This window comes from Muntiacus reevesi, chromosome 5, assembly GCF_963930625.1.
Source record: "Muntiacus reevesi chromosome 5, mMunRee1.1, whole genome shotgun sequence".
Taxonomy (NCBI): domain Eukaryota; kingdom Metazoa; phylum Chordata; class Mammalia; order Artiodactyla; family Cervidae; genus Muntiacus; species Muntiacus reevesi.
In genome coordinates, this window is record NC_089253.1 from 125,279,738 (window position 1) to 125,307,657 (window position 27,920).

The 27,920-nt window shown below is 61.3% G+C and overlaps 1 protein-coding gene across 2 annotated transcripts in view; it reads right to left on the bottom strand.

The window, feature by feature from the left end:
• The window catches only part of NAV1 (neuron navigator 1), a 205,311-nt gene extending 177,393 nt beyond the window's left edge, over positions 1 to 27,918 (bottom strand). For both annotated transcript variants that reach the window (XM_065936376.1, XM_065936375.1), the window contains exon 1: positions 27,338 to 27,918. The gene's annotated coding sequence lies outside the window, so the exon portion shown is untranslated. The remainder of the gene's footprint in view (positions 1 to 27,337) is intronic.
• Between the last annotated feature and the right edge of the window lie 2 nt (positions 27,919 to 27,920).

A 27,920-nucleotide genomic window follows, 5' to 3' on the forward strand; every position in this document is an offset into this window, starting at 1 on the left:
CTTCTCGAGAGGCTCTGGTGCACGCACCCGCGTCAGCAAGCAGTTCCCCGGGTCAGCAGCCCTGCCGTGGGCTGGCTCCCTGCGGCCTCGGCTGGGCACCCGGCTGTCTGCCTGTCCTCTGAACTGGTCAGGGCATCTGGCCGAGATGATGAATTCCTCAGGGACAGACTCTGTGCGCGTGTAATTCAATCTGAGCTTGACCAATACAAATAAACACGATGGACGTCAGGGCTTTAAACACAGTTTGATGGTTTACTTGTGAGGGGGACCCACTTGTGGAGGCTCCCAGCGATGACCGAGCTCTGGGCTGGGCCCAATGTGGGCAGGAGCGGCTGGAAGGGGATGCCCAGGACACGGCCAGACGCTACCCCTCAGGGTGTCCCCGGGGCAAAGGACCTCCGCTGTTCTGGAGAAACTAAGCCTGCGTATCCTCCTGCAGAGCCTGGGGGCCCTGCCGGCCTCCTCATTGGACGCAGTGAGCCGGTCAGACGGGCAGAGACGGCCCACTCTGCTGGTGGCAGCGGGGACTTCAGGATGAATAGGAACCTGTCCCCACGTCTCTGGATTCCAGCCCCGAGCTCACCTGGTTACACTGCTCTCCGGAGCTAAGAGTCTGGCCTGCGACCTGAGTTCTGCAGGCCCGGGAGGGTCTGTTTGTCACAGAACCACCCCGCACGCCCCAGCCTGGAGGCGCCCCGCATTCCTGCCGCCCCGGCTTCTGCACGTCCCGCCACGCACCTCAGATCACACCCATGTGAATGAGACACTCTGTCACAAAGGCCTTTGCCCGAAGATGCTCAGGGACGGGACCTGCGCGGACGCGGGGGTGGTGGAGGGATGACGGATGATCAGACATCGGCAGCCCCCGAGGACGCACGGCCCCCTCCCGCGGCCGCCGGACGGGGTGTGGCGGGCACCCGGGGCTGAGCTGCTCAGACCGTCTGTGGCTTTTCCACCGTGATAAACGGTTCCGTAGAGAACATTTTTTTTTTTTCGTAGAGAACATTCTTGCCGCTAGACTTTGTACACATTGATGAGCATTTACTTAGAATAAATTCCTATGTAATCCCTCTTTAATAGTGGGATAAACAAAACCATATTAGGAAGGGGAATTTGCTGCAGAAGAAAAATAAAAGCTACAATAAGCAATTCTCATTAAAAAAAAAAAAACAAAGAGGCTGGCCAGGTCCCCAGTTCTCAGCTGTGGGCAGCCAAGGAACCGCTGCAGAGTTGGGCTCCCACAGCCAGAGGCCAAGGGCCCTCAGCTGGGTCCCTTCGGCGGGGCCTGGCCCCTCGCTGTGAGGGGTGAGCACGCTTGCAGAGGCCCAGAGGACGCCCAGAGGACACGGACCCGGCTGTCCAGCAGGTGAGCGACCTCTGTATTTGGACCCGGCCTGCACGACCTCCGCCCCATCGCGTTCCCACCCCACGGCCACCCCACCCCCCGGCATGTCCCCGGTGAGCACCAGGCCCGGGAGGTGCCCAGCACCGCCCTCACACTGCCGGGGCGGGGGCTTCCGGCCCAGCCAGGCCTGGAGGCCAGCAGAGCTCAGCGCGCCTGGGCAGCCCGCACCATGGTCAGCAGGCCTGGTGGGGACGGAGCAGCCCCGGGCTCCTCCACCCTCGTGGGGGTGGGGTGCACGTGGACACGGCGGACACGGGTGCCGAGAGGCTGTGAAGCTCAGGAAACGCAAGGCTTGGTCGCCTTAGCAACGGGCCACCAGGGTCAGCGGCAGAGCAGAGGCAGCTGCAGGGCTGGCGCGGGAAAAGAGGCCACAGCTTCCGGCTTGGGTCCCAGAGACAGGCCTCCCGCTGCCACAGCCAGTCTCCTGGGAGCCCGCCGGAGTGCCGGGGTGGCAGGGCCACCGGCACCCAGGGGTCGGCCCTCAGACAGCCCGGGGACACCCTCCACGAAGCTGGGCCGTGAACAGGGTGTCCCACACCTGGCGCTGAGCAATGTCCCACCTGCTCTGAAAACTCACCTCTCATTTTCTCCGAGGACAGCCTTGGGGGTGTGCGCCCGACTGGAGGCCCCTTCCTGCCACTGACCTGCGCCTCCCACTAGCTGGGACTGCAGACCCGACAGGGACGAGCTTTTGTGACCAGACGCCCCTGAGCCCAGAGGACACAGAGCCGGGCATTCCAACCCTGGCAGCTGCTGGCTCTTGGGTTTGCTGCCCTGCACAGGAGGCCGGGGTTGCGATGGGCATGGCCACACATGGGCTGCGGCCTCACCAGGGAGCTGCATGCCCACATGAGAGGCCGAGCGCCCCCCAGGATCAGATGGCTGTGACGACTCTCGTAGCAAATACATCCCAGTAAACAGCATCAGTAGTGAATAGCAAATCACGAGGGATGAAGCAGAAGCTGTGTTTACGGGTGGAACCTCGTCACATAAATGTCCTCATTGGTTCTCATGATAACCCTGTGAAGCAGGCAGGCAGGTGACAGTGTTCCCTGCACTTCGCAGATAAACTAAGGACAAGCAGCAAACTGACTTGTCCAGGGCCTGGCCCTTTGGCCTCCGCCAGGGTCTCGGGGGGTATTCAGGAGCGCTAAGGGCACACTTGGACGGAGGCTGCAAGGGCCTCTGAGGGCCCTGAGGGCCCCAACAGGACAGCGCCCCCTCCTTCCCGCTGCCCCTGCGCCCAGCACCCCTACACCGTCCCTAGAAGATCGTGTTTCTCACTGACCATTCGGTAAGCCGCTTCTCCAGCTTGAGGACACCGTTCCTTTCCTGCAACTCCTCCCCACCCCGCTTGCCCCAATTTAGGTATTGACTCCGGGTCTGCAGGAAGAATACAACTGACCTCCATTTTCGGCAGATTTGTGATATTTATATCCTCCAACAATGCCTTGTGTCAGTCACTGAGAGCATGTGAATTCAAGCCAGGCCTAAAATAGCAGAAGAACAGAAATACACCTGAAGGACCAGAGACATCCCGACATGGAAAGAAGCTCAGGCTGGGTCCAGGCAAAGCTGGTATTTTTTTTTTTAAGTTTTTCTATTTTTTTAATTATTCTTTTGGAAATTGCCTTAAAATTGGACAAACGTTCCCAGTTTCAGGACAAAGAACTGTCCCTACCTGAGCCATCTGACAGTAAACTGCCGACCTAAGGCCGCCACCCCATGACTAGGGTTTGCTCCCTACGAGTCTGCACCTTCTACAAAGCCACCAAGCAGCCTCCCCGGTCAGAAAGTCAACACTCAGGCATGGCCACGGACCCTCGTATTCTTTTCGAGCTCGGTCACTATCTACAGGGCTCTTTGTAGTAAAGAGACCCCGTCCAGGTTCACAGACTGCATTCAGACCCCCTGTCTCCTCCTAAATAACTATTTAAACACAGACACACCCTCGGCAATACAGAAGGCCTCACAGGCATCAGATCAGAGGGTTCTCTTCAACCTCCACGGAAGTGAAGACAAGGGGAGGCCTTGACACCCTTGAGTGTGCCGGGGCTCCAAGCTCCCTGGAGTCGTCTGCTTCCAGAACAGAAGGTGGTGGTTCTGGACAGACTCCTGCACAGAGCCCGGCCCGCTTCTCGCTCGGGCCTGAGCCCCCAGAGCTGCCTGTCTGCAGGGCGGACACGGGGCGACCTAGCCGCCGGCAGGCAGGGGGTGGGGACGGCCTGGTGTGCGCAGCACAGGGAGGAAGCGCGCTTCTCCCGGGGGTCCCGCTCACAGGAAGCAGCTGGCCGAGGGGCTGAGGGGGCCCGCCCCCCATTCAAGCCAGTGACCTACAGCCCCCCGAGACTTCCGGGCTTTCAGAATCAGAGAGACCCCAGGGAAGGGAGGCCCCCAGAGAAGCCCCCGAGCACCCCCTGTGCACCGGGTGTCGCTTGCATTACCTCGCTGAGTCCTAACAACTTCATGGAGCGATTAACATCCCCGTGTTACAGGTGAGGAGACTGAGGCCCCAGGAGGTGAAACCACACGCCCAGCGGCAGTCCTCCGGAGCCCGAGTCTGCGCCGCCCCGCACGCAGCGGGCGCGTTCGGGGCCCCGCGTGCGCGCGCGGCACAGAGACCCTCCCAGGAGCTGCCGGGTCCCAGGCGCGCCCCCCTCGCACGTCTCAGGAGGACAGGCACAGCGCCGCTCAGACGGGGTCAGTGCCGCAGCCTTAGGGCGCAGTGGGAGCTGCTGCTGCGTTAACAGCCCAGGTCTCCCCAGGGGACCTGCCAACCCGGGACAAGAAGCGCTGGCCCGGACGCCGCCGCCCCGGGGCCTCAGCCTGGGCGGGGGCCGAGGGGTCCGCAGCCGCCGCCCCTGCACTACCGCCTTTGACGGCCCAGGGCTCATCTGCGCCGTCTGCACACGCAGGCGCCCCTGACTGCCGGGTGAAGCAGACAGGATGGACCCTGAGACCCCTCTCTGAACTCCGCGGCGGCAGAGCGGAGCGGTGGCAGGGCCCCGGCTGGCCCCCAGCCCTGTGACGGAGGCCCCTCTCCCCTGAGCAGGCTAGGAGCCCCGTTCACCCATGAAGACCCCTCTGGTGGCGCAGGTCTGGGATGCCCCACCAGAGAGCCCAGAGACACCCCCTGCGCCCCCAGAGGCTGCCTCCCCACTCGCAGTGTGGGGTGCCTGTGAGGCCCCTGCAGCTGGCAGCTTCCCGTGTGACCGGCAGGAAGGGCAGGGTGGGGAGGCTCCGACACTGATTTCCAAACTCCACCCGGTTCAAGATCATAATCAGCGTCCAGGGAAAGGCAGCTGGTCACCTCCTATCTTCCGGTGGTTGGGAGGTGGGGTGGGGACGATTCCAGAGCACTGACTAATGAAGCCGTGCGGGTGCTCTGGGATCACAGGTGGGTGAGCGAACTGTGGAACACCCACAGGAAAGAGCGTGCAAAAGGGTGTGTTCAGAGCTTTGATTGAGATGGAAAACACCTGAGCAAATATTAAGCAAAAACAAAAACACAAAACTGTAGGCAGGGCATGCACCTGAAGTGAGAGAGGAGCTCTCCCAGAAAAAGAAGACAGAGCCGCAGGGCCTGGGGGCGGGCGGGGAGGCGCTCGGCGCTGTGCACTGGCCCATCGGGCTCCACCGACCAGGGGAAAGGAAAACTGTTAGAACTCAGGGGGAAGGACCCATGGCGGGGAGCCTCGCTGGCACCACACGGCTGAGTCCCAGGGGAAGCAGGGGTCCGTGGGGGTCTGCGGTGGGCAGGGAGAGAGCCCCGGGGGCAAGCACCTTGATGAGTGAGTGGCAGGCTGCCGGGTCGCTGGGACACCCCTCTAGGCAGAAGTGCAGCTGAAGTACCGAGTGGGGGTGCGAAGCTGCGAGCCCTGGGCAGCGTCCCTGGGCGCTCAGGGGCTGGGGGGCCCAAGGCGGGGCCATGTGGTGGGCTTCCTGGAGGGGGCAGGCCTGGCCCGGGTCTGCAGGGTGAGCCGGGTGAGGACGCAGCTGCTGTGCTCTGTGTGGCGAGCTGAGGGTCCTCGGAGGACAGTGAAGCTGTCAGAGCCTGGGTTTGCTGGGGTAGGGACAGTGGGCGGGGGGGTTGGGGGGTGTCCAGATGCGACGGGAGACCCCTGAGCTAGGGGGCAGGGGTGGGGCGGGGTCGGGGCCTGAGAGCAGGACCCAGAAGGTCAGGGCGGTAGGGTGGCGTTTCCAGCTGATCTTTCAGAGGACGGTCTGCAGGGGTCGCGGGGTGCGCTGGTGCTGACTCTGGGCTCAGTTCGGTGAACTGGGGGCGGGGGAGGGTCTGGCGCCCCTGGTGATGGATGGCTGGCCTCACCCTCCCCACCCTGGGGCTGGGGATCCAGCCTGACAGCGGGCACCGCGTGAAGTGGGGGGTGGGTACAGCCCAGGGGCTGTCCCAGGGGCTCCACTAGTAAAAACGATTGTGAAATGCTCTGCAAACAGCAATGCTGCTCACAAGAGAGAGATTCTTCTGCACAGAGGGGCTTCAGTTCCCGCGGGGTCCGCCTGGAGAAGGGGCCCTTCTGTTCCCCTGCGGTCTGGGTGGATGCCACGTCCCTGGGAGAGCACGCCGGGCCCCGTGCCCGCGGCTGGCAGCCGCCCCCACGCAGCACAAGGGTCCTTTGTGTGTCTCCCTGGCCTGGCGCTGGGGCTGCTGAGACCCGTGAGGGCGCGGGCACCAGGCACCGCAGGGCAACGAGCTGCAGCCAGACGCCCACTGCGCCTCCGCCCCGCGGCCCTGCTCACGCATCCCGAAGTCTACCTCTGAGAGGGCCCACCACCACCTGCCAGGGGCCAGGACCCCAAGATGCTCTGACGCTTGGAGCCTGTGAGCATGTCCCCTGACACAAGAGTCCTGGCATATGCGGTTGGGTTTTGGACCAGTGATGGGTGACCCCGGGTGATCTAGGGGGACCCGATCCAATCACATGGACCCCTCACAGCAGAGGCTCTTTCCCAGCATCAGAGACAGAGGGTGGCGTGGGGAGGGCCTGGCGCCCTGCCGCTGCTCAGAAACGGAGGGAAGGTTTCTTAGAAGCTGCCGAGCGAGGCCCAGGCTCTCCCGGGAGCCCTAGAGGAACACACCCAGTCACGCAGGACCTAAGTCTGGTGGTCCCCCAGGACCCCGACCTACAGTGCCGGGGGCGACGGGGGTGCAGGGCAGGTGGGGAGCCACCCAGCGGGCGGGGTCGGACCCCCTGAGAGGTGGAGAGGGGCGGGAGCAGGAGGAGCCCTGACCTCGGGCCCTGACCCGAGGGGAACCCCCCCAGACCCCATGCTCAACCTGGCCCCCACGGGCTGGCGGGCCTGTGGAGCCTGCTGGTCACCTTGTGGGTCTCCCGCGGTCCCTGCCCCTGCTCTCTTGCACCTGTTCAAACAGGAATCGTGCCCTCACTTTGCAGAAGAGGAAACGGAGGCTCAGAGAAGTCATGGGGGGGTGGGTGTTCAGGCCCGGAGCGCACGCCCCAAGGCATCCGATTCCACCAGCCTCCGGTTCGGGGCTCCAGGGGTCACCCCACTGCACCTCGGCTGTGGTCCTCCGCCCCCAGGCAGCGCCTCTGTGCCCCGCCCCCCGCCCAGCCTGGCTGCCCCAGGAAACCACGCTGGACAGACGTCACCCATGGGGTGAGCTGGCAGTCCTCTGCCCTCCGAGCTTCTCCGAGGGGTTCCTCCGGCTCATGTTTCCTGCCTCTGTTTCCTCAGGAGCGAACCCAGCCCTGAGGAACCCACCTCCCTTGTGCTGCGCTCTGCCCAGCCTGTCACCTCTGAACAGGGCGGCCACTCCCCACGGGTCAGGGCAGCTGAGTCTAGGGCCCAGGCCGCCCGTCCCGGCAAACACTGCTCACAAGGCCCACGTGTCACCTCCCTGACCACCCACCACCTGTGCAGCTTTTACCCCCTCTTCAGAAGAGGAAGCTGACACGCAACACAGCCCACGAGCCGCGGTCAGCAGGCCAGGGGCCAGGATCTGGATGATAGTCGTGGCCCCAGACCCCCACCTCCTCTCTGGGGCCCTGGCTTTCTTAGACAAGACCCTGGACAGAGCACTGGGGGCAGGACCGGCCCAGCAGCCCGGAGCCTGCCCCAGCCCAGCTCAGAGGGACCTGGCACAGGGTCGCTGCCTGCGAGCTGCCTGAGGGGAGCTCGGGGCTGGCCTGCCGTAGGCAGTTACAAAGCGGCCAGCCCCGCCAGGACCCCTTGTTTCTTCCTGCCGAGATGCAGCTGTAGCCTCCCGGCTCCCAGGCCAGGCTACCCACTCAGTCCTGGTGTGGCCCGCTGTGGAGGGGCCGCCCTGCTGGGGGCGGAGGGGAGTCACGGAGCCTGCAATCAGAGCCTCCCAGGCCTGCACCCAGCCCAGCATCTGCCTCCCAGACCCTCCCCTGCAGAAGCCCCTCCTGCTGACAGCACCCTAACCTGAGGTCCCGAGGAGCCCAGCCCATCAACCGCTCTCCAGCTTAATCGCTGTCAGTTTTCAGGTGCCTTGGTTCTGACCTTGAAGATCTTGCTCCCAGGCTGATGGCACGGGAGCTCCTGCCTTCAGGGAGAGCCCCCCAAACTCACGCGGGAGGCAGAGCCCACCCCCAACAGAGCCTGCCGTCTGGGCAAAAAGACTCAGAAGGAAAACCTAGAAACACATGATGGAGAGTGAGGCCAGCCCCCCTGCAGGTCAATCTTTAAAGCCCAGGAGGCTGACGCACCTGTCAGCTACTGGGCCAGCAGGGAGGAGAACTGGGACGTGCACCCTTGTAGGGTGCGGTGTGGCAGCCGGCATCCATCATCCCCTTTCCTCCTCGAGGCTGAGGCCCTGCCCCCTGCCGTCCAGTCACTGTTCTCCCAGCATGGAAACCTCACCACACTTAGGACAGTCCTTGACTGACCTCTCCCATGGTCCCAGCATTAAGGGGCTGCCGACACCATCTCTTCAAGACAGAGGGGGGACTCGGGGCAAAGCAGGGCCTCCCAAGGCTCCCGGGGTCAACGCAGGGGTTCGGGGGTCTCAGCAAGAGGGGGTTCAGGGCGCCAGGACTGCACTCCACTCAGCCCCAAGCCAGCCCCTGGACGGACCCCCTTCGGACCATGGAGGGCATGAGGGCTGGGCCCTCGGGGTGGGAGTGCAGCAGGGCGCTGACCTGTCCCAGGCCCAGGGTGGCCACATGCCCGCGGGGCTGACCCAGAGCGCGGCGGGGCTGACCCAGAGCGCGGCCGGGCCTCAGGGCGCAGGACATGGACCCTTGGCTGCCCAGGCCCTCTGTCCAGGGAAGGGGCCCTGCAGAGCGGGGCGGAAGGGACAGTGACGCCACAGACCTGGACTGCAGAGGCCTTGGGCCCCCGTGGGACGCCGACTGGGCCTGCAGGGCGGGAGGCGGTGTTTCAGGGAGTCTGCGGCCCGGGCAGCACAGTCCCAGCCCACCTGCCTCCCGCTGGCTGCGTCGCCCCCTGGCTCCGAACCAGTCTGGATACAGGGCCGCTGGGCCAGCCCAGGACGCCCCCGGGGCGGCGGGAGTGGTGGAGGAGGGGACCCCTGGGGCTGCCCTCAGCCCCCAAGGCGCAGAGCGACTGAGGCCCCTGCGGTCCACACGGCGGATGGGACCGGCTTCTGTGGGAGGCTGCGCCCTCTCGTGGCGGCAGCGGGAAGACGCAGCCGCTACAGACAAAGGGTGACCATCCTGCTTGGGGCCCCGGACGCTCCGCACAGCGGCACCCACCGGAGGGCGGCACCCGGCCCCACCCGGGAGGGCGTGGACAGGCACGATCCTGCTCCTGAGGGCTCCCAAATGGAGCCCCGAAAGGGAGGGGACCCCACAGCTCCAGGCGACGGCCCCCCCTGCACGTCCAGCCCCCGCAAACCTGCCCTTCCGCCCAGTGGGGACCCAACGCCCTGCTCCCAGCTCCTCCAGCAGGAAGCCAGGGCCTCCTCGCCTCACACGGGGCTCCCGGTCCAGCCCTCCAAGGGCACACGGCCGGTCCTCCAGCTGGACTGGGAGCTCCCCGCGTGGCGGTGGGACTGACTGGGGCCAGTTCCCGCCAGCATCGTCCCCTCTGCAGCTCCCAGGACCTCTCCCAGGCCTAAGCGGGGCGGCCGTGACCAGCCCAGTTACGGGGAAGCTCAGCTCTGGAGACCAGCCTCGCCCCTGATCATCACCTCATCCCCACCAGCCCAGCGAGCTAGGATGGGAGGTCCCCGCTGGGCAGCAACGCCCGCGCCCTCCTGCCTTCCCACGGGGCTGCACACCTTCCGCGGCCCCTCCCACGGCACCCCCGCCGACCAACAGGAGGCCTCCCACCTCCTCCCCGCAAAGCCCAGGGCGGCTGGATGCTCCTGCCCCTCCCTGGCCCTCTGCAGCAGCGCGCCTGACGGCGCTCAGGTGATCACAGGAAGGGGACTGTCCTGCCGGCCACTCCCGGCTTGAGTGGCTCCTTCTTTCCCATCTGAGTGGCACGGGCCCGTGATCCTCGGCTCACCCTCCTGAGACGCGGGAAGACTGCTTTCCAGTAGGGGAAGGGTGGTGAGACCCCCGCAGCAGGTGACCCCTGCCTGGAGGCCTAAGGGCCTGCATCGTGGCCGGACCGGGCCCTGGCTGAGCTCAGCTGCTCAGGAGGCCAGGCCTCTGGACAGCCTGGCCGCCGGCCTGTGGGCTGGGCTCAGGGACCCAGACAAGCACGCAGCCCAGCCTCGGGAGTCTCCCCAAACCACAGGCAAGGGGAGGCGGGGCTGAGCACGGGCTCATGATCCACGCCCGGCCGGGTGGCCGCAGCGGACATGCGGCACGTCAGCACCACTGCTGGGAGCCAGGTGCGGCACAGGCAGGCCGTCTGCTCTCCAGGGGTGACAATATTCTGGGGCTCTCTAGGGAGGCGGCACTGGGGGCCCTCACGGGTCTCCAGCACAGGATGGTGTGGGCCGGCCAGGAGAGGGCAACACACCCGAGACAGCCCCCGGGGTGGGCAGGGCCTCGAGAGGAGAAGGGCTGCCCGGAGGACCCCCACCGACCAGAGGCCCGGGACAAGTCTGGGCCAGGAGGACCGAGAGCAGGAGGCTGGGGGCTTTGGCCCTGCCTGAAACCCCGCCCCGCCCCGCCCTCCACCTGCCTCAGCCGTGGGAGCCCGCCCCCCACAAGGCTACAATCCCTCCGGCGTCGCCCCTGCCGACCCTGCGCTGGTTCTGCTGCACGGCTGCCCCCAGGCTGAACCCTGGTTTGCTTTCCCACCAGTCTCGTCCCCACCCTGGACCACCTGTCCTGGGCCCAGCGCTGCGCCAGCAAGAGCTCAGTGAACCACAGAGCAGAGCGCTGGGGCATCAGCAGACACGGCGCCTCCCTCCTGCTCGGTCCGGAAGCCCGTGTCCCACCCTCTGGGCCTTCTCCAGGCCTGTCCTTGTGAGCACACACCCAGCAGAGCCGCTGCCAGCCCCCGAGGTACCCTGGGCCGCCTGCTGATCCCCGGCTCAGTTGCCTCCGGGGCCTTCCCCCCGCCCCCCGCGCCCCCCCACCCCAGACCCAGCGGAAACATCTTTTTCCTGCAGGCAGGCTGCTGTGCTTCCTGCAGGAAGAGGGCCTCCGGAGGGAAAGTGTTATTTATAGCACCTCACTGGGGGCAGGCCATGGCCAGGGCTGCAGGTGAAGCCTCAGGCCTTGTGAGGGTCCGACCCCCGAAGAGGGAAGCTGAATGGCAGGACAAGGGCAGGCCTGAGATGTGGGGGGTCGGACACAGATTGGTTTCCCAGCTTCTCTGCATCTGTCGGGGATCCCACAGCTTTCCCAGGTCCCCAGACTTGAACTCTCAGAACTGCAGAAGCAAAGACTTACAGTACTGACACCTGGAGAAGAAGCCGGAGACCAACTCTGATGAGGAAACGGAGGCTGGGGGGGAGGGAACCCGTCAACACGGCACAGGCGCCGCTAACGCGGGCCTTGCAGGCCACAGCAACAGCCGACCTGGTACCACCCTGCCTCATCCCACGGCGCGAGGCGGGCGGGATGTTAGGGGCTGAACCGTGTCTTGAAGAAGGCGGCTGAGACGCTAGCCTCCGTTGTCTCAGGGCGTGAGCTCGTTTGGAAACAGGGCCCCTGCACGTGTGAGTGGTTGTGCCCTGAAGCAGGACACCCGGGTCAGGAGAGGGAGGCCCTGGACACAGACACATACTGGGGCCCGATATGAGGACTGCAAGGAGGAGGTGGCCCTGAGCATGGAGGCAGAGACTGAGTGAGGAGCTGCCAGCCAGGGGCACAGGGCTGCCAGGGACACGGGGGGCCGGGAGGGGCAGGGCAGGCGAGGCGGCCCGGCCCCGCCCCGCAGGCCGGCGCTCAGCCCCCGCCAGAAATGGCAGTCTGCTCTGGCCACCCTGCTGCTGGCACTGTGTGACCCTGGGCCCTGCGGACCAACACGCACGCCCGGCCCTTTGCCGGGCCTTTGACGAGGACTCTGAGGCCGGGTGGGGCGGGCTTCCCCGGGGCCGTGCTCAGGGCAGTGGGCTTGCTCTCGAGGGAGGAGTACCTCCGAGGGCCTTCCCACCTGGCTGCACCCCTTACCCCAGCAGCCGCCCGTGGCTGACAGCAGACCCGCTGGCTAACTCACCTACTCCATCCACCAGCCCACCGGGAGGCTCTCCTCAGAGTCCAGAGCATGGGCTGGGGCCCCTCCAGCGCCCGGAGCTGAGCCAGAGCTCGGAGCCTCGGTCGGACCCCCTCTTGGAGCCTTGGTCTGAACCTTCTGCTCCGGGAGGGAAGAGAAGGCTCTGTGGCCACAAACAGGAAACCACGACGCGGAGAGCCATCTGGACACCAAGGAGGTGAGAAGCCTCCTCAGAGACCTCCAGCTCATCTGCAGCCCCAGACCCCGAGAGCCTCTCAACAGGGGTGGGTGTGACTCCTGGCAGGAGAAGCATCAGGAGCTGCCCCACCAACAACTGCGTCCATCCCCACAGCAGAAGTGGGAAGGAGCAGAGCAGGCCCCTCGGCGTGGATGAGGCCCGGAAGCCGCTTGCTGAGTGGAAAAGGCCAGACGCACCCGGCCCGCTGCACAGTCTGACCTACAGAGTCCGCGGCGACAGGCGCACAGCAGGGCACCCACGGCGGAGGCGCTGACGGCGGGACGGGGACCGGCCGAGGGAATCGTCCTGGGTTTGCACTGTGGCGCTCAGTCTTAACAGCTCAGCAGACGGACACTTGCGAACGTGCATCGCACTGTCTGTAAATCACGCCTCAATGAAAACACAGAATAGAGAACAGGAGAAAAGGGTCCCTTCCCTCTGGGTTGGAGGGAAAGGAGCGCCTGGGCTGTGTGGCGGGCCACGGACAGCGGGGTGGGGGAGGGGGTTCCTCCTGCTTCTCTCTGGACTGGCTCTTGCTCAGGCTCTGCTTGGGGCCCGGCTAGCCGGCTCGGGGCAGCAGCCGGCACCTCCTGACGCGAGGTGGGTGAGGCGGGCAGAGGGCATGGCCCTCCCGGCTCAAGACACCGGGCTCCCTTCCACTCTCCCTGGCACTCTGCTCCCATGGCAACGGCCACCCTGAGACTTCGTCTCCTGAGGCTTGAGCTCCTCATTTCAAATCTCCCAGCTTCCCGTGTCCTCCACCTCGGCCACACCTGTGAACCCTCCTTGCAAAGCCGGGGCTGTTTATGAGGCCCTGGAGACAGCGGGGGCCGGGCGGTGCCCAGGCTGTGCCCAGGGGCCCGGTCCCTGCACTGCACCCCCCATCCCCGCCCAGAGGACCAGGAGGCCCAGAGGACCACACAACTTAGAGCCACCCCCTCCCCCGCCCTGCTTGGAGGTATAAACACCCCCCAGGCATAAATCCACCCAGAAGCATGGTCCGCAGGGCTGGGCCAGCTTGCTTTGTCCCCAGCACCTGGCCCAGCGGCGTTTGCCTCTGAGGACATGTGCGATGGCCCTGGGGCGCCATGGGTGCCCAGACCAAGGATGACAATAGTGGCCAGCGGGAGGGGACCACTCACTGGCCAGGGAGAGCCAGGAACAGGGGCTCCTGTGGGCAGGAGAGGGGACAGATGCCCATGGCTGCCCGGGAAAGAGACGGGCACCCACGACCCCCCAGGAGAGGCGATGAATGTCTGCAGCCACCCAGCTGTGGATGCCCCACCGCGTCCCCTGAGGCGTCCGTGAGCCAGCATTTCCTGACTCAGCTGAGACAGGACCCTCAGGCTGCTCCAGCTCCAAGTCCAACCCAGCAGGCTCTCCTCCGTCCTGGGCTGCCTCTCCAGCCCTGTGGGCCCATCGGCCCTCCCGGACCCAGACACGGTGGCCTCCGTCTCCGCTGGACGTGGGGCTGGATGTCCTGGCCCCTGTGGCGCTTGGAGGGGCCCTTTCCACCCTCTCCCCAGTCACGCCAACCCTGTGGCACATTCTGGGCCTGCCAGGGGCCACGCCCAGCATGAGGAAATGGGGGTGACTCAGGGTGGCGTGGTCCTGAGAGACGAGGCCTTGTGATGACACGTGGTAAGGAGCTGGGTAGCAGCGGAGAGACCTGGGCTCGTGGGACTTGGAGGGTCCGGACATCAGTTCTAGGCCAGCTGCCAGCCCAGAGTCCTCACTGCATTGTCAGACGACACAACTGTTGCTGCTGCTAAGTGGCTTCAATTGTGTCCAACTCTGTGCGACCCCACAGACGGCAGCCTACCGGGCTCCACGATCCCTGGGATTCTCCAGGCAAGAACACTGGTGTGGGTTGCCATTTCCTTCTCCAATGCATGAGAGTAAAAAGTGAAAGTGAAGTCACTCAGTCGTGTCTGACTCTTCGCGACCCTATGGACTGCAGCCCTCCAGGCTCCTCTGTCCATGGGATTTTCCAGGCAAGAGTACTGGAGTGGGTTATCATTGCCTTCTCCGAGACGGCACAACTAAGTTCATGCAAAACGGTTATTTTCAACTCTGAGGAGAAAATGAGAAACACAACCTAAAATATAACTCTATCGCAGTGTTCCTTAGACTAAGTCTAACTTAGACTAGTCTGCAGGGATGATAAGATTAAGTAGCTGCTCTTAAAAGACAAATCTTAAGGACTTGTCAAAGTAAATGCAATAGCAAAGTTAGTAAAAAGTCGATGTGAGAGATTCCTGCCTCTGTGTAACAGACATAACGTCTGCAGTTTACATCCACGGGCCGTTGAAGACGCTGCCCACCGGGGCTGTGCAGGCTGGGGGCAAGGAAAGAACAGGGATCCCAGTCACACCTGATTCCCTAGAGCTGTGTAGCTTTGGGCAAGTTACCTACCCTCTCTATTATTGTTGTTCAGTCGCTAAGTCGTGCACAGCTCTTTGAAACCCCACGGGCTGCAGCATGCCGGGCTTCCCTGTCCTTTACTGTCGCCCGGAGTCTGCTCAAATCCATGTCCCTGCAGTCTGACCCTCTCTGGGTCCTGGCTTGACCATCTGCAGAAAGGGCACGTAGGTCCTGCTTCCTCAGGGGGGTGCCAGGAGGAGCAAATGAGATCCTGGAATGGGAAGTCAGCCTGTGGGGGCCGTTCACAAAACTAGAGGAACTTCCACAGTGGAGGCTTCAGAAAGAGGCAGCCGGGGATGCGGGACCAGGCTCTCGGGGCTCTAGGCTGGCTCAGCTTCACGCACGAGGTCGGGCCACAGCGGCCCACACTGTGCCATGAGGGTCTGCGTGCCACAGGCCCTCACAGCACAGCCTTCAGGGCTACCTCTGCATTCACCAGTCCCACTAGCTTCTAAAACAGAAGGCCCAGGGCCGAGTAGACTTTAGAGGCCTGCAAGGGAACCAAGTTTCCAAAATACAAAATAAAATCGCAAAAACTGAAATTAACCAAAGTGACTGCATCTATAAACCCTAACAACGTGCCAACTGAATCGATAATTAAATTTACTTTTCATACAATGCATTATATTTGAAAATAAGTGGTAGGTAAATGTTTTCTCACCTCATAATAATTTCTGCTGAGGTTTAGGGTTACCAAGAAATAGCCAATATTAAATGATTAAGAAATGCATTGCCAATGCCCAAAGACTTTGAAAGGTGTTTTTAAAATTTTTACAACAAAAATATCAGTGCTCCTTGTGGGGTGCAGAGTGTGGGTGCAGAGTCCTAGGGCTCTGGCTGGTGAGTGCCCAGCGGGCATGGGGTTTGGGCTCAGCATCGCCAGCCAGGCCGGCCTCCTGCCCGTCCCCCTCACGTCCAGACGCCAGGACCCTGAGTGCCAGCCCAGCCATCCTCACCGTGCAGCGCCGGCCTGCGGCCCCGGAGCCGCCGTGGCCACCTGTTTGGGGGATGGCCGACACGACCTGGGACGATACGCCAATAACTTGACTCCCTGTTTCATCATCTTTAGAATATACCTATTGTTACCTGACAAAATCGTAGGAGAGCTTCCCAGGTAAGGTTAGTGGTAAAGAACCCACCTGCCAGTGCAGGAGACTAGGAGACCCGGGTTCAGTCCCTGGGTGGGGAAGAGCCCCTGGAGGAGGGCCCAGCACCCACTCCAGCACGCCTGCCTGGAGCATCGCATGGACAGCGGAGCCTGGCAGACTACAGTCCACGGGGTCGCAGAGTCGGACACCAGTGAAGTGACTTAGCACAGCACGAAATAGTAGAAAAGAAGAACTCCTTTCTGCGTCTCTTCCTCCCAAAGGTTGATTTTCATTCTTCTTACTGGTTATTTTCCACCTATAGACTTGAGTTTCGGTCTCTTGTTTTAAGACAGTTCGACAACTCTCTTGAAGTGCCCCTCGGGCAAGACAAGTGTGTTGGGGACCCTGCCCCTCCCTTCCCACCCTTCCCGAGGCTACACCTGATGCTCCGTCGCCCAGAGACCACCACCCACACTTAACTCCCCAGAGACCACCACCCACACTTAACTCCCCAGAGACCACCACCCACACTTCACTTGCTTCAGGAGGACAGCACAAGTCACGCGCAGGGGTGGGGCCGCTGAGTGTGGTCTGTAGCCTCTCGCTCTCCCCCTCGGTGAGACAGGGGCGGCACAGCAGGTCCCGAGGCCTCACGTGGCAAGGTGGGCAGGATGAGGAACGCGAGAGACATGAACAAGACTTTCTGCAAGTACACGCTCACTTGACCTGCAGCCTGGAGCCGCTGGCGCTGGTGGGGCTGCTTGGTTAACTCTCTGAACCTCAGCTCCTTCACCAGGAAAACAGGGAGAAGACCAGCGCCCACCTCATAAGAGGCTGTGAGCTCAGGTCAGAGCGCGTTGCCCCGAGGGCACGCCTGGCCCAGTGTAAGGGGTCATGACTGCAGTTCCTGTTCCGAGAGAGAAATCCACAGCTCAGACCCCAACAGGGTAGGTGGAGGGAGGCGTGGCCCTCTGGAGGGAGCACTGGGGCATGTGAACACCGCCCGTGGGGACACACGTGTGTCATCCCAGTGTCACCCGTGTGACTGTGGGGGACACACGTGTGTCAGTGTAACCCGTGTGACTGTGGGGGACACTCATGTCAGTCCAGTGTCATCCATGTGACTGTGGGGGACACACGTGTGTCATCCCAGTGTCACCCGTGTGACTGTGGGGGACACACGTGTGTCAGTGTCACCCGTGTGACTGTGGGGGACACACGTGTGTCAGTGTCATCCGTGTGACTGTGGGGGACACTCATGTCAGTCCAGTGTCATCCGTGTGACTGTGGGACACACGTGTGTCATCCCAGTGTCACCCGTGTGACTGTGTGGGACACACATGTGTCAGTGTCATCCGTGTGACTGTGGGGGACACACGTGTGTCAGTGTCACCCGTGTGACTGTGAGGGACACACGTGTGTCAGTGTCACCCGTGTGACTGTGGGGGACACATGTGTGTAAGTCCAGTGTCATCCATGTGACTGTGAGGGACACACGTGTGTCAGTGTCACCCGTGTGACTGTGTGGGACACATGCGTGTCAGTGTCACCCGTGTGACTGTGGGGGACACACGTGTGTCAGTGTCACCCGTGTGACTGTGGGGGACACACGTGTGTCAGAGTCACCCGTGTGACTGTGTGGGACACATGCGTGTCAGTGTCACCCGTGTGACTGTGGGGGACACACGTGTGTCAGTGTCATCCATGTGACTGTGAGGGACACACGTGTGTCAGTCCGGTGTCACCCGTGTGACTGTGGGGGACACACGTGTGTCAGTGTCATTCCATGTGACTGAGGGACACACGTGTGTCAGTGTCACCCGTGTGACTGTGAGGGACACACGTGTGTCAGTGTCACCCGTGTGACTGTGAGGGACACACGTGTGTCAGTGTCACCCGTGTGACTGTGGGGGACACATGTGTGTAAGTCTGGTGTCATTCCATGTGACTGTGAGGGACACACGTGTGTCAGTGTCACCCGTGTGACTGTGAGGGACACACGTGTGTCAGTGTCACCCGTGTGACTGTGGGGGACACATGTGTGTAAGTCTGGTGTCATTCCATGTGACTGTGAGGGACACACGTGTGTCAGTGTCACCCGTGTGACTGTGGGGGACACATGTGTGTAAGTCCAGTGTCATCCATGTGACTGTGAGGGACACACGTGTGTCAGTGTCACCCGTGTGACTGTGGGGGACACATGTGTGTAAGTCCAGTGTCATCCATGTGACTGTGAGGGACACACGTGTGTCAGTGTCACCCATGTGACTGTGTGGGACACATGCGTGTCAGTGTCACCCGTGTGACTGTGGGGGACACACGTGTGTCAGTGTCACCCGTGTGACTGTGGGGGACACATGCGTGTCAGTGTCACCCGTGTGACTGTGGGGGACACACGTGTGTCAGTGTCATCCATGTGACTGTGAGGGACACACGTGTGTCAGTCCGGTGTCACCCGTGTGACTGTGGGGGACACACGTGTGTCAGTGTCATTCCATGTGACTGTGAGGGACACACGTGTGTCAGTGTCACCCGTGTGACTGTGAGGGACACACGTGTGTAAGTCTGGTGTCATTCCATGTGACTGTGGGGGACACACGTGTGTCATCCCAGTGTCACCCGTGTGACTGTGAGGGACACACGTGTGTCAGAGTCACCCGTGTGACTGTGTGGGACACATGCGTGTCAGTGTCACCCGTGTGACTGTGGGGGACACACGTGTGTCAGAGTCACCCGTGTGACTGTGTGGGACACATGCGTGTCAGTGTCACCCGTGTGACTGTGGGGGACACACGTGTGTCAGTGTCATCCATGTGACTGTGAGGGACACACGTGTGTCAGTCCGGTGTCACCCGTGTGACTGTGGGGGACACACGTGTGTCAGTGTCATTCCATGTGACTGTGAGGGACACACGTGTGTCAGTGTCACCCGTGTGACTGTGAGGGACACACGTGTGTAAGTCTGGTGTCATTCCATGTGACTGTGGGGGACACACGTGTGTCATCCCAGTGTCACCCGTGTGACTGTGAGGGACACACGTGTGTCAGTGTCACCCGTGTGACTGTGGGGGACACACGTGTGTCAGTGTCATCCATGTGACTGTGGGGGACACACGTGTGTCAGTGTCATCCATGTGACTGTGGGGGACACACGTGTGTCAGTGTCATCCATGTGACTGTGGGGGACACACGTGTGTCAGTGTCATCCATGTGACTGTGAGGGACACACGTGTGTCAGTGTCATCCATGTGACTGTGAGGGACACACGTGTGTCAGTCCGGTGTCACCCGTGTGACTGTGGGGGACACACGTGTGTCAGTGTCACCCGTGTGACTGTGGGGGACACACGTGTAAGTCCGGTGTCATTCCATGTGACTGTGGGGGACATGTGTGTCAGTGTCACCTGTGTGACTGTGGGGGACACGTGTGTAAGTCCGGTGTCATTCCATGTGATTATGGGGGCACACATGTATCAGTGTCACCCGTGTGACTGTGGGGGACACATGTGTGTCAGTGTCATCCGTGTGACTGTGGGGGACACTCATGTCAGTCCAGTGTCATCCATGTGACTGTGGGACACACGTGTGTCATCCCAGTGTCACCCGTGTGACTGTGGGGGACACACGTGTGTCAGTGTCATCCGTGTGACTGTGGGGGACACTCATGTCAGTCCAGTGTCATCCATGTGACTGTGGGACACACGTGTGTCATCCCAGTGTCACCCGTGTGACTGTGGGGGACACACGTGTGTCAGTGTCATCCGTGTGACTGTGGGGGACACACATGTCAGTCCAGTGTCATCCGTGTGACTGTGGGACACACGTGTGTCATCCCAGTGTCACCCGTGTGACTGTGGGGGACACACGTGTGTCAGTGTCACCCGTGTGACTGTGTGGGACACATGCGTGTCAGTGTCACCCGTGTGACTGTGGGGGACATGTGTATCCATGTCACCCGTGTGACTGTGGGGGACACACGTGTGTCAGTGTCACCCGTGTGACTGTGGGGGACACACGTGTGTCAGTGTCACCCGTGTGACTGTGGGGGACATGTGTATCCATGTCACCCGTGTGACTGTGAGGGACACATGTGTGTCAGTCCGGTGTCATTCCATGTGACTGTGGGGGACACACGTGTGTCAGTGTCACCCGTGTGACTGTGGGGGACACACGTGTGTCAGTGTCATCCATGTGACTGTGAGGGACACACGTGTGTCAGTCCGGTGTCATTCCATGTGACTGTGGGGGACACACGTGTGTCATCCCAGTGTCACCCATGTGACTGTGTGGGACACATGTGTGTCAGTCCGGTGTCATTCCATGTGACTGTGGGGGACACACGTGTGTCATCCCAGTGTCACCCGTGTGACTGTGAGGGACACACGTGTGTCAGTGTCACCCGTGTGACTGTGGGGGACACACGTGTGTCAGTGTCATCCATGTGACTGTGGGGGACACACGTGTGTCAGTGTCATCCATGTGACTGTGAGGGACACACGTGTGTCAGTCCGGTGTCACCCGTGTGACTGTGGGGGACACACGTGTGTCAGTCCGGTGTCATTCCATGTGACTGTGGGGGACACACGTGTGTCAGTGTCACCCGTGTGACTGTGGGGGACACACGTGTGTCAGAGTCACCCGTGTGACTGTGGAGGACACACATGTCAGTCCAGTGTCACCCGTGTGACTGTGTGGGACACATATGTGTCAGTGTCACCCGTGTGACTGTAGAAGACATGTGTATCCATGTCACCCATGTGACTGTGAGGGACACACGTGTGTCAGTCCGGTGTCACCCGTGTGACTGTGGGGGACACACGTGTGTCAGTGTCACCCGTGTGACTGTGAGGGACACACGTGTGTCAGTCCGGTGTCATTCCATGTGACTGTGGGGGACACACGTGTGTCAGTGTCACCCGTGTGACTGTGGGGGACACACGTGTGTCAGTGTCACCCGTGTGACTGTGGGGGACACACGTGTAAGTCCGGTGTCATTCCATGTGACTGTGGGGGACATGTGTGTCAGTGTCACCTGTGTGACTGTGGGGGACACGTGTGTAAGTCCGGTGTCATTCCATGTGATTATGGGGGCACACATGTATCAGTGTCACCCGTGTGACTGTGGGGGACACATGTGTGTCATCCCAGTGTCACCCATGTGACTGTGGGGGACACACATGTGTCAGTCCAGTGTCATTCCGTGTGACCGTGGGGGACACACGTGTGTCATCCCAGTGTCACCCGTGTGACTGTGGGGGACACGTGTGTAAGTCTGGTGTCATTCCATGTGACTGTGGGGGACACATGTGTCAGTGTCACCCGTGTGACTGTGGGGGACACACGTGTGTCAGTGTCACCCGTGTGACTGTGGGGGACACACGTGTGTCAGTCCGGTGTCATTCCGTGTGACTGTGGGGGACACGTGTGTCATCCCAGTGTCACCCGTGTGACTGTGGGGGACACACGTGTGCCAGTCCGGTGTCATTCCGTGTGACTGTGGGGGACACGTGTGTCATCCCAGTGTCACCCGTGTGACTGTGGGGGACACACGTGTGTCAGTCCGGCGTCATTCCGTGTGACTATGGGGGCACACATGTGTCAGTGTCACCCGTGTGACTGTGGGGGACACACGTGTGTCAGTCCGGTGTCATTCCATGTGACTATGGGGGCACACATGTGTCAGTGTCACCCGTGTGACTGTGGGGGACACACGCGTGTCAGTCCGGTGTCATTCCGTGTGACTTTGGGGGACACGTGTGTCAGTGTCACCCGTGTGACTGTGGGGGACACACGTGTGTCAGTCCAGTGTCATTCCGTGTGACTGTGGGGGACACGTGTGTCATCCCAGTGTCACCCGTGTGACTGTGGGGGACACATGTGCGTAAGTCCAGTGTCATTCCATGTGACTGTAGGGGACACGTGTCAGTTTGGCGTCATTCTGGGTGACTGTGGGGGACACACGTGTCAGCGCGGTGTCATCTGGGGTGACTGTGGGGCTGTAGGTCCTTGCCCTCGGGTCACGCGTGGATTCTGGCTCGGGAGACTGCACGTGCAGATGGGAGGGCAGGTGGAGAGGGAGACAGCTTCGGAGCAAGATGGTGGCAGACTCCAGACACACCCTGTGCCAGTCACTGACCTCTTCTGACCGGACATTTTTCAAAATGAAACATTTTCAGGGAAAAAAGCCTTCCCACATGGAAAGGCCCCTGCCGTGCCCCTCAGGGCTGAGGAATCGGGGCTGGCCCTGACCTGACAGCTGCCACTGTCCCCCAAGGGCATCTGTGCTGCAGGTGGGGTGCAGGGGAGGGCGGAGACCCCCAGAACCACCCCAGACGGGGCCAGGCGGGCAGCTGCCGGTGGGTCCCAGCTGGGGCTGTGCCCAGCGGCAGGTCAGCTGTCTGTTTTGTCCAAGGAAAGCAGACAGAACAGTTGGCATCTCAGCAGCACCCGGAGCCCAGCCTCCTGCCCAGCTAACTCAATTATCTGCACCAGTGAGCTGGGCAGAGGCACCGGCGTGACAGTCACCTCCCAGGGTCTACTCTATGCTCTGCCTGGGTATGCAAAACTAGGGGCCCGCAGAGCGTGTGAAGGGTTCAGACAGCAAGGGGCAAAGGGCACCAGCCACCCCGGCCCCCTGCCCTCCAGCTGCGTCCAGCTCCTGAGGGCAGTGCCTGCAGCAGGACAGTGGCCTTGCCTGGCTGAGAAGCTGTGACGCCCACGGAGGGCACGTGCAGGGAGTGGGAGCAGAGAGTCGCCTGCCCTGGACGCGGGCGGTCCTGGCTGGCCTGCGGGTGACCGTCCCGGGGAGGGGGCCGGCTCCATAGTGCCCGACACCCAATTGCTCCCCCAGGGGATTTCCCAGCCTGGCCAGACCACCAGGATCACTGTGATGGATGGGGTGGGCTGAGACCAGGAGCGTGAGGAGCAGCATCTTAGGAGACAGGCCTTTTCATCACGCCCTCCTGGGGAGAAGCAGGGCCTCGGCTGGGTCCGCCTACAGTCCCGAGGACACGAGCTCGGGGAGCAGAGTGTGACCCTAATTGCAGACATTTGTGGAGTATCCACCATGAGCTGAGGACTTCACTGCGAAGTCAAGACCTGAACCTTGACTCCCAGTCTGCCTTGCTTCACAGTCAAGTTCCTGCTGTGACGTCACCCATCTTCCCAGAAGGTACTGGAGATCACCCCAGTGAGCGCGATCTGAGGGAGATGGGATGGGGGAAGAGTCCGGGGCCGCATCCACACCCTAAACGGCTGCCATGCTTCTCCTCTCGGCTTACTGCTAGCCCCGCTTCATTCAGGGGTGTGTTGGGAAAAGCCTCTTTACCTGGGATCTCCACCAGCGGGTGGCAGTCAAACCCACCACAGATTAATCCAAGAGGAACCCTAATAGGGCGTCCAAATCAGAACCAGGTGGTTTCAGCATGCCATCGTGGGGGTTCCCCGGCCACAGAGGGGTCCTGGCCTGAGGACCCTGGGGGAGGGCTTAGAGGTGCCCGCGGTGTCCGGAAGGCAAATATGGGGCTCCAAGACATGGTTCTTTCCAGCTCTGAGTTTAATTCTTACAGAAGTTGGTGTTTATTCTGGTTACAAATGGACTTTAAAATTCGGGGAGGGATGAAAAGTGGGTCAGTTTACTGTCCAGATGGGGAGGAGTTGCATCACTGCAAACAGTGACCAGCTTGGGGTTCCGGGGAGGAAATCATCTCAACCACTCACCCTCACCATCTCCAGAGTCACTGAGGCAGGCACGTCCAAGCTGAGGGAAGCCCAGGACCTGTCCTGTCCGAGGTCCCAGTGAGGCCGCCACCGAGTCAAAGAAACGCAGCTCATGCCGGGCTGGTCTTGTGTCCTCCTGGCCCCCAGAAGACCCTGAGTTGGTTCATGTCTGTACTTGAGTGAGCTCGTGTCTACACCTGGGTCAGCTCGTTTCTATGCCTGGGTGAGTTCGCGTCTACACCTGGACCAGTTTGTGTCTACGCCTGGGCTGGTCCCGTCTCTGATGTCAGGACAGTGGTTGGCACAGTGTTGATAAGTCAAGAAGATCTGAGTCAGAATCCTTCTAAGATGTTCCCTATGGAGGTGGGGTGGGGTCCTTTAATCCACCAATACCTCCAAGTCCTGACTTTTCTAGTTTTAACAAAGTTTTCAGGTTCACAGGAGAAAGCAGATTGGTGGTGGCAGGTCAGGGCGGGGCGGAGCATGGGAGGCGCCGTTTACCAAGAGGAGCCCTAGCTCTGGTGGTGGTGGTGACTACATGAACGTCCTCAGTACCACAGAATGGTTCGCCTGGAGTCATTAAATGGTCAGTTTTATGTTATATATATTGAACCACAGTAAAGTTTTAATATTTATAGTATAATAATTATAAAGAAAAATATAATAAACATGCATCAACCCACCCAACTACAAAATGTGAGCACTTTGTCAAATTTTCTTCAGTTTTTTACATAAAAGAAATGAAAGTTTAAAAAATGTTTCAGAGGGATTTTTCTCAGGAACTCAAGGGAATGTCAACACAAGAGAAACAATCAGTGTGATGCACCCGAGCAATGACGACCTCAACTGACACAGAAAAAAATCATCTGTCAAAATCCAACGCCCGTGCTTGGTAAAAGACACCGAGGAAAGCTGGATTAGAAGGGATTTCCTCAACACGATAAACAGCATTTATGAAAAACCCACGGCAAGTATTCTACTCTGTGGTAAGGACTGGAAGCTTCCTTCTCAGATCAGGAACAGGTCGGGGCTGCCGGCTCTCACCACGGCCGCTCAGCTCTGTGCGGCAGGTTCCAGCCAGGGCGATTAGGGGAGAAGCAGAAATAAGAGCCATCTTCACAGAAAAGGAGTACAGCTATGTCTACTCACTGCTGACACAACCCTACCTATGGAAAATCCCAAAGAATCCGCACACAGAAGCCACAAGAGCGAAGAGACAAATGTTTAGGGGACAAGATCAGAGCCCAAAAGTCAGCTGCGATTCTGTACACTGGCAGTGAATAATCCAAAGAAGACATTAAGAAAACAACGCCACTTAGGAAAGCTTTCAGAGTGTCTGAGGACTGGGCAGTAGGACAGTCTGGCGGCCTCCTGAGGTGGAAACATCTCGTTATTCACGGTCCTTGCTGGGGGAGCCTGTGTCAGCTCCTTTAATTTTTCATGCCTGTTAGTGCATCTCATTACAACCAAGGAAAGCAAATGCGCTTGATGGGGACGGAAGGGCATGAGGTGTGGGCCACACCCACAGGAGGCCCGAGCAGCCTGGGTCTCTGGACCCAGGAGCCATCCCGCTCCCTTCATGTCTCAAGAGTCACAGGAAACTGGGAGCAAAATCCCAGGCCCCTTGGAGGAAATGCAGCCTGAATCAGCCTTCCCCGGAGGCGGGAGGAGCAAACCAGGCCCTGGAAATTGTTCTTAGGGGGGTGTTTTCCACTTGAGAAGTTGGTGGGGATTTTTTAAGTTGAAGAAGGAACTAGAAGTGTTTTTCTAAAGATGGTTTTGTGACTCGGGGCCAGAAAAATGAAGTGTTATTTCCCAGTTCTCCCTCTGTGGCCCCGAGACTCTCAGAGCTGGAGGCTGCTCCACCACTGAGATGCTCCCTCTTCCTTTGTTTCTGTTCCTCTCCTGCCAACACCTATGTAACACCTGCTAAGATCTATGGATGGAGAAACCAGGAAGAGAAACACTCTGATGCACGCAGGTGACTGGCTGAGAGAAGGAGCCCTGGACCAGCAGATGGGAGCCCTGCCCCCAGCCAGCGTCTGCAGCCCAGCAGGTGGCTTGGAGCCACCCCGCTCCCTCCCCTGAGTGCCCTCTGTGGGCGGGAGGGCGGGCAGGGCAGGCAGGGCGGGGGCTGACATGGGAACAGACCCCTTTGACTCGTTTTCCTAAAGGCCAAACCCATTAAGAAGTCAAAAGAACTTTAAAAGAAAAGGGAAGTGACACTGATGGAAAATGAAAAGAGGAAGAGAGATGGGTTTTAAAAGATGGACAAGAGATGTTTCTACTCCAGGCCATTCTGGGGCCAGAGCTGGGCTGACACCAGAGGCTGCCATGGACTCAGAAGGGGGCCAGGTTTGGGAAGAAAAGGAAAACACTTACAAGGTGCCTGCCAGGGGCTGGGCCTTATAGGTGGTCAGACAGGAGCTGGCAGGAGGGCATCACAGGGAGATAAACACACAGAGCAGAATGTGACACCCGCCCACGGGGAGCTCAGGGGAGGGGTTGTTCCCTCTAAACCTGAGCAGCTTGGGAAACTAGAGGCTGGAGGGCAGATCAGAACAGCCTTGTGTGTCCTTCCCCTGGTATAGAAGTGAGGAACCACCCACCCCCTGGTTATCCAGGGAGTGAGCAATGCAGGCTGACACCCAACTACAAACAGATCAAAAACTTTCCCCCAAAACCGCTGCTGAAAGCACAGACCTTCGTGACGCTTTGTCTGGGGAGGAAACCCAGTCATTGTGATTCCCGATCTCATTTCCAAGTTTAATCCCAAAGACTCACAAACCCAAATTCAAAGCAGGAAGAAAAACAAAGCATGCATAATAAGCAGGCTGGAGTCCTCTTGCCCGACCTGAAGAGAACCCAGGTCCAGGGACCCGCAGCCCGCCCACTCGGGGAGGGTTCTTTGTGCGAAGTCAGCGGCCCCACTAGAAGTGAGCTGCAGGGGACACCGCGTTGGGGACCCAGACGTTCACAAGAGGCAAACCCCGGCAAACCCCCTACTTCTGCGGTTCGAACAAGGCCGCAGGCTCCTCAGCATTGAATTTGAACGAGCCAATAGTGTCCCAACCGCTGAAATAGGAAGCCAGATAAAGCACTGCCGCGGGGATGCGCGGCCCAGACGCGGGACCGGCTGAGCCCCGGGCTCTCTTAACAGAGTCCCGTGACTCGCCAGCTGAGGTTCCTCTGTTGCGCCAGGGCGAGGAGCCCATCTGCCCGGTGGGGGTCACCCTGCACCCCGCCCCTCCGCCCCGCCATTCAGCCTCCCCTCTCGGCCCAGAGCAGACCCGGCCGGCTCCTTATGCTCCGACCAGTCTCCGTGGCTCTGAGCACAGAAGGGACCACAGGGCCCAACACCTTGGTGGGCTCCGAGTCCGGCGGCTCCGGGAAGCCTTCTCAGGCGCGCGCCAAGGCCGGCCTCCGAGGACCTGCCCGAGGGCGCTTCTCCGCGCATCCCGGAGCCAGGGAACGCTTTCTGGAACAGCCGCCAAGGTCACCTGCTGTTCACTGCGCTCGGCTGGGATGGAAGAGGATGTGGACAGGGTGCGTGTGTGTGCGCGCGCGTGTGTAATAACGTAGCGCCCGGTATCTCTGATCATAGGATCTCAACACCCTTTAAATTACACCACAAGGGAACGAAAACGCGGCCCAGACGGGGTGGGCCGGGACGGCCCCCGACAAGCCGACTCCTGCACAGACGCGCAGCCCCGTGGGGACCTTCTCGCGTGGTTGTTCCAGCTCCTCTCCCGCTCCCCGCGCGCAGCCTCCCGAGGGCGCAAGACCACATCCCGGGACTCGTGCCCAGCTCCGCAGGACGCCCCCGGCCCCGCCCCGGAACCCGCCCGGCGACCCTCCGGTCCCCGCGCGGACCACTCACCCGCGCGCCTGCGCCCCGGGGCCCGGGCTCCGCGCCGCCGCCGCGCACAGCTGCACATCCGGACTGCGCCGCAAGAAAGTTCTCGGGCTCCCGCGCCGGGTCGGGTCTCGTGGAGTCTCGGCGTCCACGCTTCGGCCGCGGGTAGCACTAGGGCAGCCGCCGGCGCCGGGCCCACGACGCGGAGAGAGGAGGCATCCCGAACAAAGTGCGTCCCCGGCCGGGCGCGGGGCGGAGCCTGCTGACCCGCTGCCCCGGGCACACGCCGGCCGCCTCCCCGGGCCAGGGGCGGAGGCTGCGCCGCCAAGCGCCCGCTCCCCCCCGCGCTGTGCCAGTCGAACCCACAGAGGGGCGGAGGCGCCGGGCCCTTCCAGACTTTGTCATTGGAAAGCTATTCCCGTAACCCTTTCCTGCTTTCGCCTTCCGTCCCGCCTCCGCGGCCGCAGAAAGGCGGAGCTGGGTGGGGGGCAGGAAGCCTCCGCACAATCGGGCCTTTCCTAGGCCCGGGGACCGCCGCCCCCGCCCCGCGCTCCCTCGGGCTGCGGCCGCCCCGCCGTCCCGAGGCGCCGGGACAGATGGGTCGCCC